This window comes from Schistocerca piceifrons, chromosome 3 (assembly GCF_021461385.2).
Source record: "Schistocerca piceifrons isolate TAMUIC-IGC-003096 chromosome 3, iqSchPice1.1, whole genome shotgun sequence".
NCBI classification, from domain to species: Eukaryota; Metazoa; Arthropoda; class Insecta; order Orthoptera; family Acrididae; genus Schistocerca; species Schistocerca piceifrons.
Window position 1 is genome coordinate 491363671 of NC_060140.1, and position 17607 is coordinate 491381277.

The window sequence follows — 17607 nt, forward strand, 5'->3', positions numbered from 1 at the left end:
TATACATAATTTCAAACCTTTTGGAAACTTTTTCTCGCTGACATTCTGCACAAAGTAATGAAAGGAGGAAAGGTTATCGCTTGCTACAGTTTCATTGTTCACCTTGCGTGCCTGTATGTCTTTTATAGACAGACAAAAGCTCACAAAAATCTGTTAAATTTCTTTGTACCAGATGGAAAGAAATTCCCTGGATATTTAGCCACATGTTAGAAGGTTAAGGTCATGTGCTATTAGAAGAAAACACCAGTTTATGCTTTACACTGAGGACAGAAGCACCTGGCTGGTCGACGGACTAGTCTTGGTAAACTCACTAGGTTCGATGGTTCCCAGACCAAAAGAAAAAATTATCATACTTACCTATTCATCAGAACGATAACATTGCATGCTGTTTGAAGAAGTCACGTGTTTGTACATTACTTGAGGACAGCAACATGTGGCTGGTCTGATTCGAGTAGTCAGAGAAAGCACATTAAATTGAATACTTCTCAAACTAAATGAAATCATTCACACATTTACGTATTCATCAGAATGATAAGATTGCGTACTGTTCAAAGAAATCCCTTGTTACGTGACAAATTCAGGATAGCGGTAGCCAGCCGGTGTCGCCGAGTGGTTCTAGGCGCTTCAGTATGGAACCGAGCCACCGCTACGGTCGCAGGTTCGAATCCTGCCTCGGGCGTGGATGTGTGCGATGTCTTTAGGTTAGTTAGGTTTAAGTAGTTCTAAGTTCTAGGGGACTGATGACCTCAGGTGTTAGGTCCCATAGTGCTCAGAACAATTTGAACCATTTGATAGCGGTATGCGACTGACCAGACACGGAAAACGCGTTATATTCAACAATTCGCAAATGAAAAGAAATCACTGACACATCTACGTAGCCATCAGAACGATAAGATGTAGAGAAATCACCTGTTCATGCATTACATACAGAATAGAGGTACATGGTTGGTCTAATGGACGACACTTGACCGCGTGGGTCAAAGAAAACTCATACTTTACAGAAATTTGATCACGGACGAAAAGCATGCACTTTCTGAATGAAGTATAGAAGATGCTAGGACAGAATCTTGGTCGCGGGAGCTGAAGACTCAGGCACCATCATGAGAACACAAGGGAAGCTACTGAACAAAGCCACAAGTTCAACAAGTGTTACAGATTAGTAAAATAAAATAAATACAAATGATCCCATGTAACGAATGTTAAACCGCAAATAGAAAAGAAACGCTCAGCTGAAACCCAGTGAATACTGCTTCAGAAGGACAAAGCTCATTTGTCTTCCAGTCCCAGTTCATTATCAAACGAAGCGTCTCCCATACACTGGATAAATTACTTAACAGATTACTCCGAGAATATCTTTATGGTGAACTTAGGCAGAATTCTAACAACTAAATCCACCTCACTGCAGTGTCTTACGGGCACGTCAGCTCTTACCAAGAATCCGTGACCAATTGTTCTCAAGGGTATGCTGCCGGAGGGAGAGGCACGGAAGTGCTCAGAGGGACCACCTGCGAATGCTAACTGTACTAATCTGCCAGTAAGCGTACCCACAGTCGATATACACTGAAGCGCCAAATAACAGAGTCATGTAAACGCCTATAAAAGGCAAGTGTATGGCGCAGTTGTTACTACTGCCACAATGGCAGGTTATCAAAATTTAAGTGAGTTTGAACTTCTTGTTATAGTTGTAAGACGTCGTGGTCACCTGACCTTCACTGCTTACATATTTCGCCCTCACAATCATATTCTGCACATCAAGACGCTTCATTCGAACCCAAACTCGATAAGATAAAGTCAATGTTGTATGAGTTCATGTGAACGATATGCAAATAACTTATAAATCGAAAATGCGCACCGAGATTGAAATACTCGAGGCTGGCGTACACACACACATACAAGACACGACGGTCACAGGGGCTTTTAGTTCGGGAGAGCAACTACACGCCAGGAGGCCGGTCCCAACCTATCTACGTCGGCCGGTGACAGCGTGTGCCCGAGTGAAAGGGGGAACGACCCCGTGTTCAGCTAAAGACCAAATTCCGCTACATTGTGTGAGAACGCCCAGCCAACGAATTCTTTACAAACAGAGCATGCAGTTTCAGAGATTTTCACAGGGAGCCAGCAAACGCCAAATGTCGATGCTACAGATTTCCGGATTGGTCGCCTTAAACGAAACGTCATTCTCCCGTTTTAGAAGAGCAATGCTGATTGGCAGACGATATTTCTGACGCCTTGAGCTGAAGGAATAATGGAAGAGACCGAAAGATATACCCCTTCACATCTGGCGTGGAGAGGGGCCGTTCCATTGTCGCTCTAGGAGAGAGAACACGTAACGAGAGCGTGCGTGCTCGTACGTGTACTTAAAGAGCGAGAAACAAGTCTCTCCTCAGTACTTCAATGGGAGAGCACCTCTATCGAGAGCGAATCGCAGTGCGACTCTATATTGAGTCCTTGCGATTAATGTTGTTCACTGTGTTGGCAGCCACACTTATTATGCGGTGTGAATGGACAGAGTTATATTTAAACGCCTGCGAGCGAATTTTTGAGTGGCTTCGCGGTGGACTGATTATCTGACCTGTGTACCACGCCAATAGTTAGACTAGGGGCGAATAGGAGTCCTTGACTTCATCAAGGCGTAGGGAGAGTTTGAACGAGAGTTATCTTATTTGTCAGCAGCGAGCGGCGCAGACAGCAGTCATCGCAGCTTACGGTATTGTGCGCAACAGCTCTTGCGGGCCCCATATTTCCTCCACAACAGTACAATTCACTGCATTTCACATGCAACAGCTTCGACCGTAGCTAGCAACATTCTAATGGACAATTATTCAAGTTGAGTAGGCGCGGCTCTCAGCCATTCTGCCAAGTCAATAACGATCTTAAACTTTGTACAGATATTTCATTAGCGAATCCTGTCCTTAAGAGGTAACTTCACAATCCGAAAAGAACCCGGAAATAACTTGTTAAGTACATAACTAAAAGTGCCATTATGATTTGTCAGAATTTTTGCAAAAATAAATAATTTTCGTGAGTTTCAAGTCTTTCTTACACTAACTAGCTCTACTCCAGTACCCAAGTGTCCCACTAGTTACGTAAGAAATTTTGTGAATTTTTGTGCCATTTCCTTACAGCGGACGACTCCAGAAGATATTTATTGCTGGAAGTTTTTCAGGTATTTCTCTTTAGAACGTTAGGAGCGTCTGTCTGACATCTGTAGTAGTGTGGGGGCGGAAATTGCATCTTGCACGTGCCACAGGGTAAAGGGTACATCTTAGATTAATCCGTTGAGCAGAATGACAGAATAGTACCCACACGCTCACATTGTCAGCGCACGAGCGATGGGAGTCAGCATCTCCGAGGTATCGATGAAGTGGGGATTTTCGTGTACTATCATTTCATGAGGGTATCGTGAATATCAGAATCCCGACAAAACAGCAAATCTCCAACATCGCTGTGGCCGGAAAAAGATCCTATGAGGACGGGATCAACGATGTTCAACGTGATGGAAGTGCAACCCTTCAGTACATTGCTGCAGTTTTCAGTGCTGGATCATCAACAAGTGTCAGCATGCGAACCATTCGACGAAACATCATCTATATGGGCTTTCGGAGCTGAATGCCGACTTGTGTGGCCTTGATGACTGCACGACACAAAGCTTTACGCCTCGACTGGGCCCGTCAACACAGACAAACGACCGTTGATGGCTGGAAACCAGTTGCCTGGTCGGACGAGTCTGGTTTCAAATTGTATCGAGCGGATGGTTGTGTACGCGTATGGGGACAACGTCATGAATACATGGACCCTGCATGTCAGCAGGGGACTGTTCAAGCTGTTGGGGTTCTGTAATGGTGTGGAGCGTGTACAGTTGGAGTGATATGGGACTCCTGATATGTCTAGATGCGACTCTGACAGGTGACACAAACGTAAGCATGCTGTGTGATCACCTGCATCCATTCATGTCCGTCGAACTTAGGCAATTCCAGCAGAGCACTGCGACACCCAACACATCCAGAAGTGCTACAGAGTGGCTCCAGGAACACTCTTCTTAGTTTAAACACTTCCGCTGCCGCCAAACTCACCAGACATGAATGTTATTGAGTATATGTGGGATGCCTTGCAAGGTTCTGTTCAGAGGAGATCTCCATCCCTTGGAATTCTCACGGATTTACGGACAGCGCTGCAGGATTTATGGTGTCAATTCCCACCAGCACTACGTTAGACATTAGCCGAGTCCATGCTACGCCGTGTTGTGGCACTTCTGCGTGCTCACAGGGGCTCTACACAATGTTAGGGAGGTGTACCAGTTTCTTTGTCTCTTCAGTGTATATCACTTGTCTGTACTACTCGCTCCATCCTAAAAGCTGGCAGAACTGTTACCCGAAGCTACACGTTCACGACACCCGTGGAAGTGGCGAATTCAAACCATCTACAAAATCGTGCATTAAACTCTCATTCACAGAATGTGGAAACAGGAGGGGAATAAATGTCTACACACAATACAAAATCACAGAATAGAACTTAAGTACGTAAGATGCATACAACAGCCCGTTTCTCTTCTAGAGGGTTGTTACCGTCTCTGGGCTTACGATGACAGGAAAACAGAACGCCGCGCGGGATTAGCCGAGCGGTCTGGGGCGCTGCAGTCATGGACTGTGCGGCTGGTCCCGGCGGAAGTTCGAGTCCTCCCTCGAGCATGGGGGTGTGTGTTTGTCCTTAGGATAATTTAGGTTAAGTAGTGTGTAAGCTTAGGGACTGATGACCTTAGCAGTTAAGTCCCATAAAATTTCACACACATTTGAATATTTTTTTGAAAACAGAACAAATGATATCCTAAATAAATTGGTTCATATGGAACCATTTCAATATTTGACTAGTGAGCACAGATATCACAGCAGAGACTGCTCCCAAGGAACAGATTCCTAGCAAATGATACCTCGAAGTTGACAATGTTAAAACATAACTTTCAACAGGTAATTATTTTACATGCGGTAGGAAGGCCAAAGAGATGTGATTAAACTTGTTGTCATTCATTGAAACCAGTGCTACTCATTTGACGTTTATGTGATGATTCTTTCATAGCAACAAAATATCGCTTTCGGATGGACGGTATCGCGATGACAGCACGATACAGTTACGCTCCAGCGGGTGCAGTGCACGGAACGGAAGACGCCTTGGCATGGCCGCGCCACGCCCTCGCACGGTGAACGACCTTGCGCCACGTTACACGGTGTTATAGCGGCTGCGGCTGGACGGCCCCGGCGGAGGGCGGGGTCAACTGTGGCCGGGATCCGGGCGCGCCGAGCCGGACCTCGACGGCCTACAAGGACGCGCCGGCGACCGCGACCGCGACAACGCCCGCCAGCTGGTAGCCGTGCTAGTCTGCGAGAACCGTTTCTGAGGTGACGGGCGGGCGCGGCCTGGCGGCACGAGTCCCGTCACAGGCGAGGGCGTAAAGTGTGCTGCTGTCTGTCTGACCAGCAGACGGTACCGGAATCTCTGCTATTGGCGACATTTGCGGACTACGACGTAAGCTGGCTGCCAGATGGGGAGTAGGTAAAAGAAACATTGCTGAGAGTGATTCTCCCTATTATTAAAATGTTTCTGCCGAGCGAAAACAAGTGCGGAGTTACACGACTGTCAAACTCTCCTGATGCAATAAAAGTTGACGGACTTTCGACAGATTCTCCTCAGTTACTCGTTACGTAATTATTAGCAACTACACTGAAGGAACAACTCAACAGCTTGTATATCAAATACTGTTTATTCTTCACTCTTTATACAACGACGCACTCTCATAGTGTTTTGCAGACAAGCTCTTAACATGAAAACGCCGTTGACATTCTTTTCAGTTCGACGTTCTGGTCGTCGGTATTCCTTAAAGCAACGCACGGCGCACATGTCCCTTGCTGCGCCGGCCTGAGTGGCAGAGCAGTTTTAGGCGCAACAGTCTGGAACCGCGTGACCGCTACGGTCGCAGGTTCGAATCCTGCTTCGGGCATGGCTGTGTGTGATGTCCTTAAGTTAGTTAGGTTTAAGTAGTTCTAAGTTCTAGGCGACTGATGACCTCAGCAGTTAAGTCCCATAGTGCTCAGAGCCATTTGAACCATTTGAATCTCTTGCTACACTTGTGACGCCAGGCCCCTTTTGATGAAACTCGGCGCGACACGAAGCCCAAAACGAATACCTCAGACAGACAAACACAAGAACAACAAAACGTAATCTAAAGAAACTATGATCCCAACAAGAGATAATTTTAATCCTCAAGCACCTCTTCCTACTGAAGCTAAACTTGTCACGCTTGTTCATTTATGTGCTACTACAATACCGTAAGTTATTTTCCCTAAAGTCCACTATATCCATCAGAACTATTACTTATAAAATCAAGTAAAATCTCGTACCATCACACAAGATTGCCTACACATTACACTATGATTTTTTGGGAGAATTTTCGTAGACAGACGAAGAAAAGGAAATAAACAAATGAAGTACATAACTGATCAGCATGAAGCCATGTTTCATAAAAAAAATTAATTGCTTGAAAGTAAAGAGAAAAGACCAAATTAGCTCTTTGGGAGAAAATTACAATATCGAATTTTCTAAATTTTGAATGGAATATTAACGAGACCAGAGTGATGACTAGTTTTACAGAAAAATAGTTGCTTGAAAGTAATCAGGATAATTAAGAACAAAACTTGAAACACACAAAACTGAAAAATGGCGGTCAAATATTTTGTGAAATGATTTGACTAAAAATAACAAATACAACACGTTAAAGAAATTTGGATGTTGCTCGAAATCATGACAAGCAAATGAGATCCCAAGTAAGAATATCAAGCTCAGCGGTGAACTTAGATTTTATAGATTACTGGGGGATATTCTTCTGTTGAAACACTATTGCTGTACATGATTTCGAACATCAATCAAAGGCACGTAAAGTGTGTCTCTAATCTATTTTATTTTTTGCTTTTACATAAATGAATTCTCAAAATACTTGAACGTTGACTACAAAACTATTTCGAAAGTCGTTCCACAGCCAAGAGCCCCTAATAACTCTTTATTACAACCGTTATCCATCCCCTTACCTTAACTAAGGATGTTAAACAATTTACAACAGGTTAAAAGGCAATATTAAAACTGTGGCGTCGTGTAGCATAAAATCCATCCTGTGTCACAGCTGTAGACTAGTAGGGGGAGCGTTATTCTTTGGTACACTTTCTCAGACTTTCGCCTCTAGCCATCCATGTAACAGAACTTTAATATAGTTCCTGATTTTTTACGTGCTGCACTCGTTTTCTGAAATAATCAAAATTACTCCGAAAAATTAAGGTTTTTCCAAATGTCAAAACATGTAGCCAGGAACAAAAGTTAGACTGAAGCTTGCAATCGAAAAAATATTCTCAGTCTTTGTGTTCAATAATCTATCTGTTACTCTACTTCACATCAATAATCGGTAAGTGAAACCAATTCAAGCAGAAGTATTATCAGAAGGCAGTTACAAGTTACATACACTTTCAAAGCCATTGGCAACTGATATAAATTTCCATTTTAAAGGCGTGTACAACCGTTAAGATATTAAAGAGAGCCAGCCAGAGTGGCCAAGCGGTTCTAGGCATTTCAGTCTGGAACCGCGCGACCGCTACGGTCGCAGGTTCGAATCCTGCCTCGGGTATGGATGTGTGTGATATTCTTAGGTTAGTTAGGTTTAAGTAGTTCTATGTTCTAGGGGACTGATGACCTCAGATGTTAAGTCCCATAGTGCTCGGAGCCATTTGAACCATTTGAGCCATTAAAGAGACTCAGTTTGTTTACAAGTATCACATGTCACATGGTAAAACACCTTGTTATGTTTCAAGGTACAGATTTTGCACGTCCGTTATGTAAGTAATTCTAAAAATATAGCCGGCCGTTGTGGACGAGCGGTTCTAAGGCGCTTCAGTCTGGAACTGCGCGACCACTACGGTCGCAGGTTCGAATCCTGCCTCGGGCATGGATGTGTGTGATGTTCTTAGGTTAGTTACATTTGTTCTAAGTTCTTGCTGACTGATGACCTCAGATGTGAAGTCCCATAGCGCTCAGAGCCATTTGAACCATTTTCTAAAAATATATAGTATTTTATTGGTCATAAAATTGTGTATCTGAAGAATTAACAATATATATGAAGTAGCTTTAATATATTATACAGCACTTGAATAAGTAGAACGCGAAACATTCCGAAATGCGGTGCAAAATACAACCTCATGTCTAACAACAAAACTGTAGAAAATGTCGGAAACTGCCTATCGTCGTCTGTAGAGCGCAGTTCTTCATGTGATTCTAAAATCAGTCACTAGACTCAAGTATCGACCAAAAAACATCATGTATTCCTAGCTACACTATCCTTTACTTACAACAGTCCCCCCTAGATGGAATGAGGATTAAATGCGTATGGTACATTTTATGATTGACAGTGTAATGTATTTTAGAACTTGACAGCAGTGATGGATTTTATGTTTTTTAATTCCATAGCTTTAATATCTGCATGTAAGCTGTTTTTAGTGACGTTAAGATACCTGATGGTGATCTGCGATTGAAATCGGTTGCAATAGAGAAGTATTTAATAGCAATTCTTGGTGGCGCAGCCATGACGATTTTTCAATATTATGTGAAGTGTGGTAGTAAATTCATAAAAAATTAGTAAAACAGCGAATGCAAACATCTGAAATCAATCAGCGCGCACATGTGAGACATCTAAAGTGTTCAGACGTGTATTTTTATAGTAATATGTGCAGTACGTGTAATTTTCTTAGTTTTTACTACGACAGCCCGGATCATTATTGGAGCAGCGGCCATACTGGACTGTGAGAGTTGGCTTCATGCAGTCGGTGATTCGAGATTTGAGCTAATGAGAGGCGCGTCAGTCGCAATTGAAGTGTTTTAAATTTGTCAGGTGATGAGTCTACGGACATTAGAATTTCTCCAAGAGTTTGGGAACTTAGACATGTTTTCGCCACTCACGGCCGTGAGCTTTTAACTGCACAACAGAGCGGCCTTAAAGACGGTCCGTGGACTTCAAGTCGGAAAACAAAAGCGTCATGTAAAGTGTATACATCGGTTCGCGGACTTTACTTCTAAGCATCTGTGTCTTATTTAAAGACTTGTGAAATTTCTCCATAGGTTTGTGGACTTGGTAAATTATCCAGAAACTGGTAATTCGAACTTTAACTTTGATCGGCGTTGTGGCGCGCCGGACTTAGTGCACTCTTCATCGAGTTCGCAGATCGATCAGTGATTAAACTTACAGTATTAAGCAAGGATTCAGTAAATGCTTCAATTATGAAAAGTACCTAGGTTGTGTTACGGATGTTTATTTATTTTGCCAACCATAATCTAGCCTGCAATTTGGTCAAGTTGCAGGAAGTTAAAAGAACATTAACAGGGTAATGCCACATGTGTGTGGAGTCTCCTAGAATCTACGAAGCCAACAGACTTAAAAAAATCGGTATTACCTTAGAACAGTCCTTTTACTGAGGAGCGCGTGTAAAGAATGGACTAGTACGTTTCACGTTTCCTGCAGAAGTTTCTTAAGATGTCCTCCCACTGCCTATGATATCGAACGTCGACGTGCTACGTGATGCGTTTCTGGCGTCAGAGACTGGAAAATGCACTTTGCAGAGTCGTTTCGAACGTGCAGAGCAATATACAGTTAGTCATATTTTCCGAAAGCTAACTAGTCAACAGGAAGGGCGCCAGCTGCCTTACATGCAGGTGGTTTCTCGTTTCAATAAGCAGAATTTAGGCTGCTTGGAAAAGGGGAGAAGTAAGAGGCGTCAAGTTTTAATTAACGTCTTGAAAAATAAATAACACGCGGCCTTGAGACGTGACCCTGGACTCCTTCTCTTGCATATTCAACCTTTCAATGTGACACATTGTTTTCAACAATGGATCACTTGGAGGGGATCTTGATTTGAAGTATGTATGTTAGAAATTCAGAAAACGTCCCACTTCAAAAAGCACCTCGTTTTCATTACTGAAACACCTGCTACGCGGTGTCTGCTTCGTACAAGGTAAGAAAAAGAAGTCAGTGAGGAGAATACGGGGGAGGCCAAACTTTAATACCGCACAGAAGCAGCATGTGTGACTGTGCTTTGCAGAATGAGTTGAACGTTGTCGTGGATAAAACACCAGCTTCGTCTTGGCAGCCTCTCGTAACTTTGTCAAGAGATTTCTGTTGTGGACTGGCAAGACAGCCAATCCACTAGGAGGAAGCCGAAAGGCACGCGTTTAAGCTCACGCAGGATGGCGTGAGGTCTGGAACAGGTCAGGGATATGAGACGAGCAAAAATAGTACGTATCTATTGGAATATTTAACTTTAATCCATAATTGGTGAACATCGCTCTTGACGGTACCTGTTTTACAGCATCAATAGTAACTGGTAATGGCGCCTTGCTAGGTCGTAGCAAATGACGTAGCTGAAGGCTATGCTAACTATCGTCTCGGCAAATGAGAGCGTATTTTGTCAGTGAACCATCGCTAGCAAAGTCGGCTGTACAACTGGGGCGAGTGCTAGAAATTCTCTCTAGACCTGCCGTGTGGCGGCGCTCGGTCTGCAATCACTGATAGTGGCGACACGCGGGTCCGACGTATACTAGCGGACCGCGGCCGATTTAAAGGCTACCACCTAGCAAGTGTGGTGTCTGGTGGTGACACCACAATTTCGGCAGTACGCTTCTGCGAGGGGTTTCTCCTTACGACCACAGCGTGTTTAGCGCTAACCGTGGCTATCACAGAAATAAACCCCGACAAGTGCGAGTAGGACTCGCACACCGAGTGTTCCGTTCGAATTCAGTTACAGTACGTACGACGGCAAAACAGAAGTCTTTGCCCCTATTTTTTATTAGCCAAAGTAAGGTACATATATGTAATGACAAATATAAATCCTACATACCTTACACTTTTTTTCTACATAGTTACCATACCGGTTCACACTGTCCCATCGCAGCACTAAATTTGAGCTACACCTGCGGGAGATTTCGTCCGGCTGACTATGGAACCTGTGGTCTCGTATTGACGTGGACCAGAATCACGTTGTTCGCATGGAGAAGCTTTCGGCGCATAGGCTTGACGCCAGCCCTCACACTGAACAATGTGGAACAGTAACTGTCGGTATTCATGGTCGCATCTTGTAGCACGATATCCAGCAGGAGCGCTCTGCGGGCTATCCCAGAAGGCCGTTAACGTCACTTTCCCAACAGGTGGCGCTGAACAGAATTTATTTGTCACAGGCGCACCCGCATGTTTCCATAACATGCTCTGCTGCTTGGACTCTGGCGTGAAATGCAGTAGCCCCGTTTCACCGCCAGTAACAATGCAGTCCAGAAAACCTTGAAATAACTTTCCATACGATTCAGTGGCGCATCATTCGCCTGCCTTTCATCATGTCATGCGACTTCTTAGGCGTCCACCCACATGAAACCGTCCGCTACCCTACGGATCCATGAACGATGTCGTAAGCACTCCCATACGATATACCAAGCTCCTGAGAAATTGTTGTGATGTGCACACACTGATCTGCTGTTACCATTGCATCTACGCGGGAGATGTTGTCGTCACTCAGTGACGAACGCCGCCTCCTCGACCGCTCATTGTCTTGCAAGACTTCACGGACTGTGTCGAACTCACAACACCACCATCTTACATTTCTCAAAGTGAGATAGTTTTCCCCATATGTGGGCTACATTTCCCTGCAGATATCAATGGGAGTTCGTCCCTTGCTCCCAAGAAAATGAATCACACTTCGTTCCTTTAACACTGTGTACGTGTGAAGCACAACAGCCACTACCGGCAGATAAGGCCGTCACGAACGAAGGAAGGTCCAACGCTGAAGTTGACTTCGAATTTATAATCGCAACTTGGCTAAAAAAATGGGGGCAAAGACTTTCCGAACTGCCTCCCTACATGGATAATTATCCATCCTGGGAAACAAGAATCTCGACGATTTTTTCCTGTTATCGATCTCGATAGTGGCGACATATCATTCCCAAGAATTCCCAGACTTTCCAAAATGTTTTTATTCAAAATTGAAATTTCTTGAGTACTTTTGCATTCGCTGTTATAATTTTTCATCTATTTTATTAATTTTGGAATTATACGAGGTGTAACAGGTATAAGTGTTGATATTTTTATAAGTGGTATCTTAACATGTACACACATAAGTGTGTTGGTTGTTTTTTCTCTGTGTCAATTAGTCTTCCCACAAATACGTCACAATCCTTACGATGTTCCCTGCATGATCGTAGCTGCACCACTAAGCAGACTCCCCATGTCAGTATAAACTAACCGTTTTGCATGAATGTGTCCAAATTTCAACACTTATCCTGGTCCAGACTTTCCAAAATGTTTTTATTCAAAATTGAAATTTCTTGAGTACTTTTGCATTCGCTGTTATAATTTTTCATCTATTTTATTAATTTTGGAATTATACGAGGTGTAACAGGTATAAGTGTTGATATTTTTATAAGTGGTATCTTAACATGTACACACATAAGTGTGTTGGTTGTTTTTTCTCTGTGTCAATTAGTCTTCCCACAAATACGTCACAATCCTTACGATGTTCCCTGCATGATCGTAGCTGCACCACTAAGCAGACTCCCCATGTCAGTATAAACTAACCGTTTTGCATGAATGTGTCCAAATTTCAACACTTATCCTGGTGTTCAAGGCATTAATGGCTTGCTCTTGCCACGTGTACTAGGAGGCACTAACCAATCTAAAATCGTACTACGCAGCCGCCTTTATCAGTCTGAAAATGAAGTAAATACTGAAGTAATGTTGTTAACTACACTGCACTGAGTCACCAATAGAAATATCTCCACTTATGCACTTTGTTGTTCTATGGAATATTTTAATCAATATTTTACGCGATATCAGAACCTCAACGCAAACAATGGAAATCCAATCCTCCATCAGTTACCAGTGTTACTTGGCTCTGAAACATTACAGCTACGTGTCATGGGGAAAGACTGTCAGTGAATGTTCGTATGAAGAATGAGCATTTGTTACTCCGGCGCGGTGCGCTAACCAGGCGACATTGTGCCCATCACCGCCAGATGGCAAAGATGTCGTTTCCACAGCAGCGCTGTTCCTTAACTGCATCCATCAAGACATAAGTCTTTTAATCATCACCTCGAAAGTGCAATGTTTATTTATTACTGTTTTATTCATGTGCAGGTATACACTGAAATCAGGGCGCCACAATATCGTAGCACACAGCTAGAAGAGCCAAACAAAAAGGACAGACAATTTTTGGAGTATCGTATGGCATTTCGTTTTCTGCATTTGAAGGTAACAGTCGATGCAGAACTGGTGAAAGTGTACGGCAAAAGTGCACCGTCATACAGCACAGCGGTTAGGTAGCACAAGCGCTTCCATTTTGGGCGAATTAGTCGGAATGTTGAACAATGAGGTGGTAGACAACAGCCCTGTGAAAAACATAGAATCGCAAGAGAAGTGGAGGTCCGGGCGCTCGAAGATGCAATGCCTTGAGAACTAAATTTAAATTGTGACTTGATACTCTTTTGCACACGAATGTATATGACAGAGTAGGGCAGACTGACCCATTGCGCCGCATGGTTACATAGTTTTTTTTTCGTATCCAATTTAACCTGACCGTTAAAACCGCTCAAAATAACCGCTTTCTTAAATAACCAGCTTTCGGTTTTTATTTCTATTATTTCCAGTAACAAATGTAGACTTCGAACAAGATTGAAAAAAAAATTAAGACGATGGAGGAGTATGAGATCTCTATCTATGGGTTGTTGATGCTATGACAGAAATTGGTCTCATTGTCTCTAGCTCAGATGGAAAAGGTGAAGAAGACAGGCGCGGCGATGGCGTGAGCGAAAAAAAACACGCTGATGACTTCCCTACATCGTCATTTTCGGATGATATCAATTTTTCACACTGAAGCAAACACAAAATTAAGAGATCAGTTATTAACCGAGGTTTATAGAGTGTCAATAAAATTATAGGTGTAACAATCAGTTTTCCCTTCTTTTCCAAAGCACATTGTTGATGTTTTCTCGTCATATTATGTCTGAATGTTGTTGCAGCTCCTCCCGTTTTTAATCTTTTAAGGCAAATGGAGTACTGTACTTCATTGGTACCGCATTTTGTAAAATACCGCAAAACTAGGGACATGCCATTCTGCAATACAACTCATGTCCGAGGATGACAGCGAAAAAGTAAACTATAGAGCAGGTGGGGGCAAGTCTTGCACACTCCACGCAAATGCGTACCGCCACATGGCAACAGGTCGGTATTCTCTTCTCAGTGCTATACCGATTCTTGTGTCCCCGGTATATTGCTCGTTTCTAACTGTCGGCGTTGTAATTAAAATAGAGCTGTTCGCTTTTCCCAGTTTCTATAATGACCCAATATTTCAAAGGAATGGAATTTTTGCGGGTAAACATTTCTCGTTCTTCAAAAAAAGTTTTATTTAAAAACAAAAAATTTGAGCACTGCTGTTATGGCAAATTGATGTGCGATTTATTACCTGATTATTATATTGTATTGTGTTGTATGTTAACCAGGGGCCTAGAAACGACGGAGAGGCTCCGTCCCCGCTGCAGCTGCAGCAGTCCACAACCCCACAACGACTACCGCAGTCCACTTCACCCCTCTGCCGCCCCACACCGAACCACTCTTTAAAGGCTAATGGCCCCCGGAGGACCCCCCCCCCCCCCCCTCCGGGTATCGTCTCACACCGGCCGAGTGTAACCTCTATGTTTGCGTGGTAGAGTAATGGTGGTGTACGCATACGCGGAGAACCTCTTCGCTCAGCAATCGCCGACATGATGTAGCTGATACTTATATGGATATGTCCGAAAGAACAGACACCATTGATGACCTGCAGCTGTCTAGAACGGAAATAGAATTATATTAATACCCGCAGCTGCTGACGGGCGTTGGTATATATTAACGGGGACAAGTGAAAATGTGTGCCCCGACCGGGACTCGAGCACGGGATCTCCTGCTTACATGGCAGACGCTCCATCCTTTTGAGTCACCGAGGGCACGGAGGATAGTGCGACTGCAGGGAGTATCTCGCCTCCCGCGAGACCCACGTTCTCACCTTGTATGTCCACACACTACATTCGTAGTGCCCCATCCCAACACACTCATTACTCGTGGAAGACATTCTTGCCATGTCCCGTAAGAGTTCGGGGAATATGTGTTCATCCGCACAGAAGAAGAAGGTCATGGCCGGTATTGCCAGAACTATATACCTACACTCCTGGAAATGGAAAAAAGAACACATTGACACCGGTGTGTCAGACCCACCATACTTGCTCCGGACACTGCGAGAGGGCTGTACAAGCAATGATCACACGCACGGCACAGCGGACACACCAGGAACCGCGGTGTTGGCCGTCGAATGGCGCTAGCTGCGCAGCATTTGTGCACCGCCGCCGTCAGTGTCAGCCAGTTTGCCGTGGCATACGGAGCTCCATCGCAGTCTTTAACACTGGTAGCATGCCGCGACAGCGTGGACGTGAACCGTATGTGCAGTTGACGGACTTTGAGCGAGGGCGTATAGTGGGCATGCGGGAGGCCGGGTGGACGTACCGCCGAATTGCTCAACACGTGGGGCGTGAGGTCTCCACAGTACATCGATGTTGTCGCCAGTGGTCGGCGGAAGGTGCACGTGCCCGTCGACCTGGGACCGGACCGCAGCGACGCACGGATGCACGCCAAGACCGTAGGATCCTACGCAATGCCGTAGGGGACCGCACCGCCACTTCCCAGCAAATTAGGGACACTGTTGCTCCTGGGGTATCGGCGAGGACCATTCGCAACAGTCTCCATGAAGCTGGGCTACGGTCCCGCACACCGTTAGGCCGTCTTCCGCTCACGCCCCAACATCGTGCAGCCCGCCTCCAGTGGTGTCGCGACAGGCGTGAATGGAGGGACGAATGGAGACGTGTCGTCTTCAGCGATGAGAGTCGCTTCTGCCTTGGTGCCAATGATGGTCGTATGCGTGTTTGGCGCCGTGCAGGTGAGCGCCACAATCAGGACTGCATACGACCGAGGCACACAGGGCCAACACCCGGCATCATGGTGTGGGGAGCGATCTCCTACACTGGCCGTACACCACTGGTGATCGTCGAGGGGACACTGAATAGTGCACGGTACATCCAAACCGTCATCGAACCCATCGTTCTACCATTCCTAGACCGGCAAGGGAACTTGCTGTTCCAACAGGACAATGCACGTCCGCATGTATCCCGTGCCACCCAACGTGCTCTAGAAGGTGCAAGTCAACTACCCTGGCCAGCAAGATCTGCGGATCTGTCCCCCATTGAGCATGTTTGGGACTGGATGAAGCGTCGTCTCACGCGGTCTGCACGTCCAGCACGAACACTGGTCCAACTGAGGCGCCAGGTGGAAATGGCATGGCAAGCCGTTCCACAGGACTACATCCAGCATCTCTACGATCGTCTCCATGGGAGAATAGCAGCCTGCATTGCTGCGAAAGGTGGATATACACTGTACTAGTGCCGACATTGTGCATGCTCTGTTGCCTGTGTCTATGTGCCTGTGGTTCTGTCAGTGTGATCATGTTATGTATCTGACCCCAGGAATGTGTCAATAAAGTTTCCCCTTCCTGGGACAATGGATTCACGGTGTTCTTATTTCAATTTCCAGAAGTGTATATGGATACGGCGTCTGTTCTTTCGGACATGTCCGAACGGGACTTGGTTAGAATGTCTTCCACAAGTAATGAGTGTGTTGGGGTGGGACACTACGAATGTAGTGTGTGGACACACAAGGTGAGTGTGGGTCTCGCGGGAGGCGTGCGCGAGATAGTCCGTGCAGTCGCACTATCCTCTGTGCTCTCGGTGGCTCAGATGGATAGAGCGTCTGCCATGTAAGCAGGAGATCCTGGGTTCGAGTCCCAGTCGGGGTACACATTTTCACCTGTCCCCGTTGATGTATATCAACGCGCGTCAGCAGCTGAGGGTATTAGTATAATTCTAATGGTGTATCTGAGGGGGAATAAGGGGAAACAGACAGCATTCGCCGAGGCAGATGGAAAACCGCCTAAAAGCCATCCACAGACTGGCCGGCTCACAGAACCTCGCTCGACCCAAGTCCGCCAGGCGGATTCGTGCTGGAGAGCAGGCGCTGCTTCCCAATCCGGAAAGCCGTGTATTAGACCGCACGGCTAACCGGGCGGGCACCTTTTTATTAGTAAAAAGGAAAAAAAAGTGTTATAATCGAGACCCAGAAATACCGAGAAACACAGGTTTTTCGCCGGCCGCGGTGGTCGTGCGATTCTAGGCGCTCCAGTCCGGAGCCGCGCTGCTGCTACGGTCGCAGGTTCGAATCCTGCCTCGGGCATGGATGTATGTGATGTCCTTAGGTTAGTTAGTTTTAATTAGTTCTAAATTCTAGGGGACTGATGACCACAGCAGTTGAGTCCCATAGTGCTCAGAGCCATTTGAACCATTTTTGAACAGGTTTTTCAGCACTAAAATACCGGTATCAGTTTTAATTGGTCAGTTTTCCCCGTCCCTACTATGGGCTGCCACATCCCTCTGCAGTCCACCGCACTGGGCGGACTGCTTCACAGC

At 45.2% G+C, this 17607-nt stretch overlaps 1 non-coding gene across 1 annotated transcript; it reads left to right on the plus strand.

Moving 5' to 3' along the window:
- Positions 1-16865: 16865 nt before the first annotated feature.
- On the plus strand, positions 16866-16940 carry Trnat-ugu. Its single transcript has one exon. It is a non-coding gene; the product is annotated as a tRNA-Thr (tRNA).
- Positions 16941-17607: the final 667 nt, after the last annotated feature.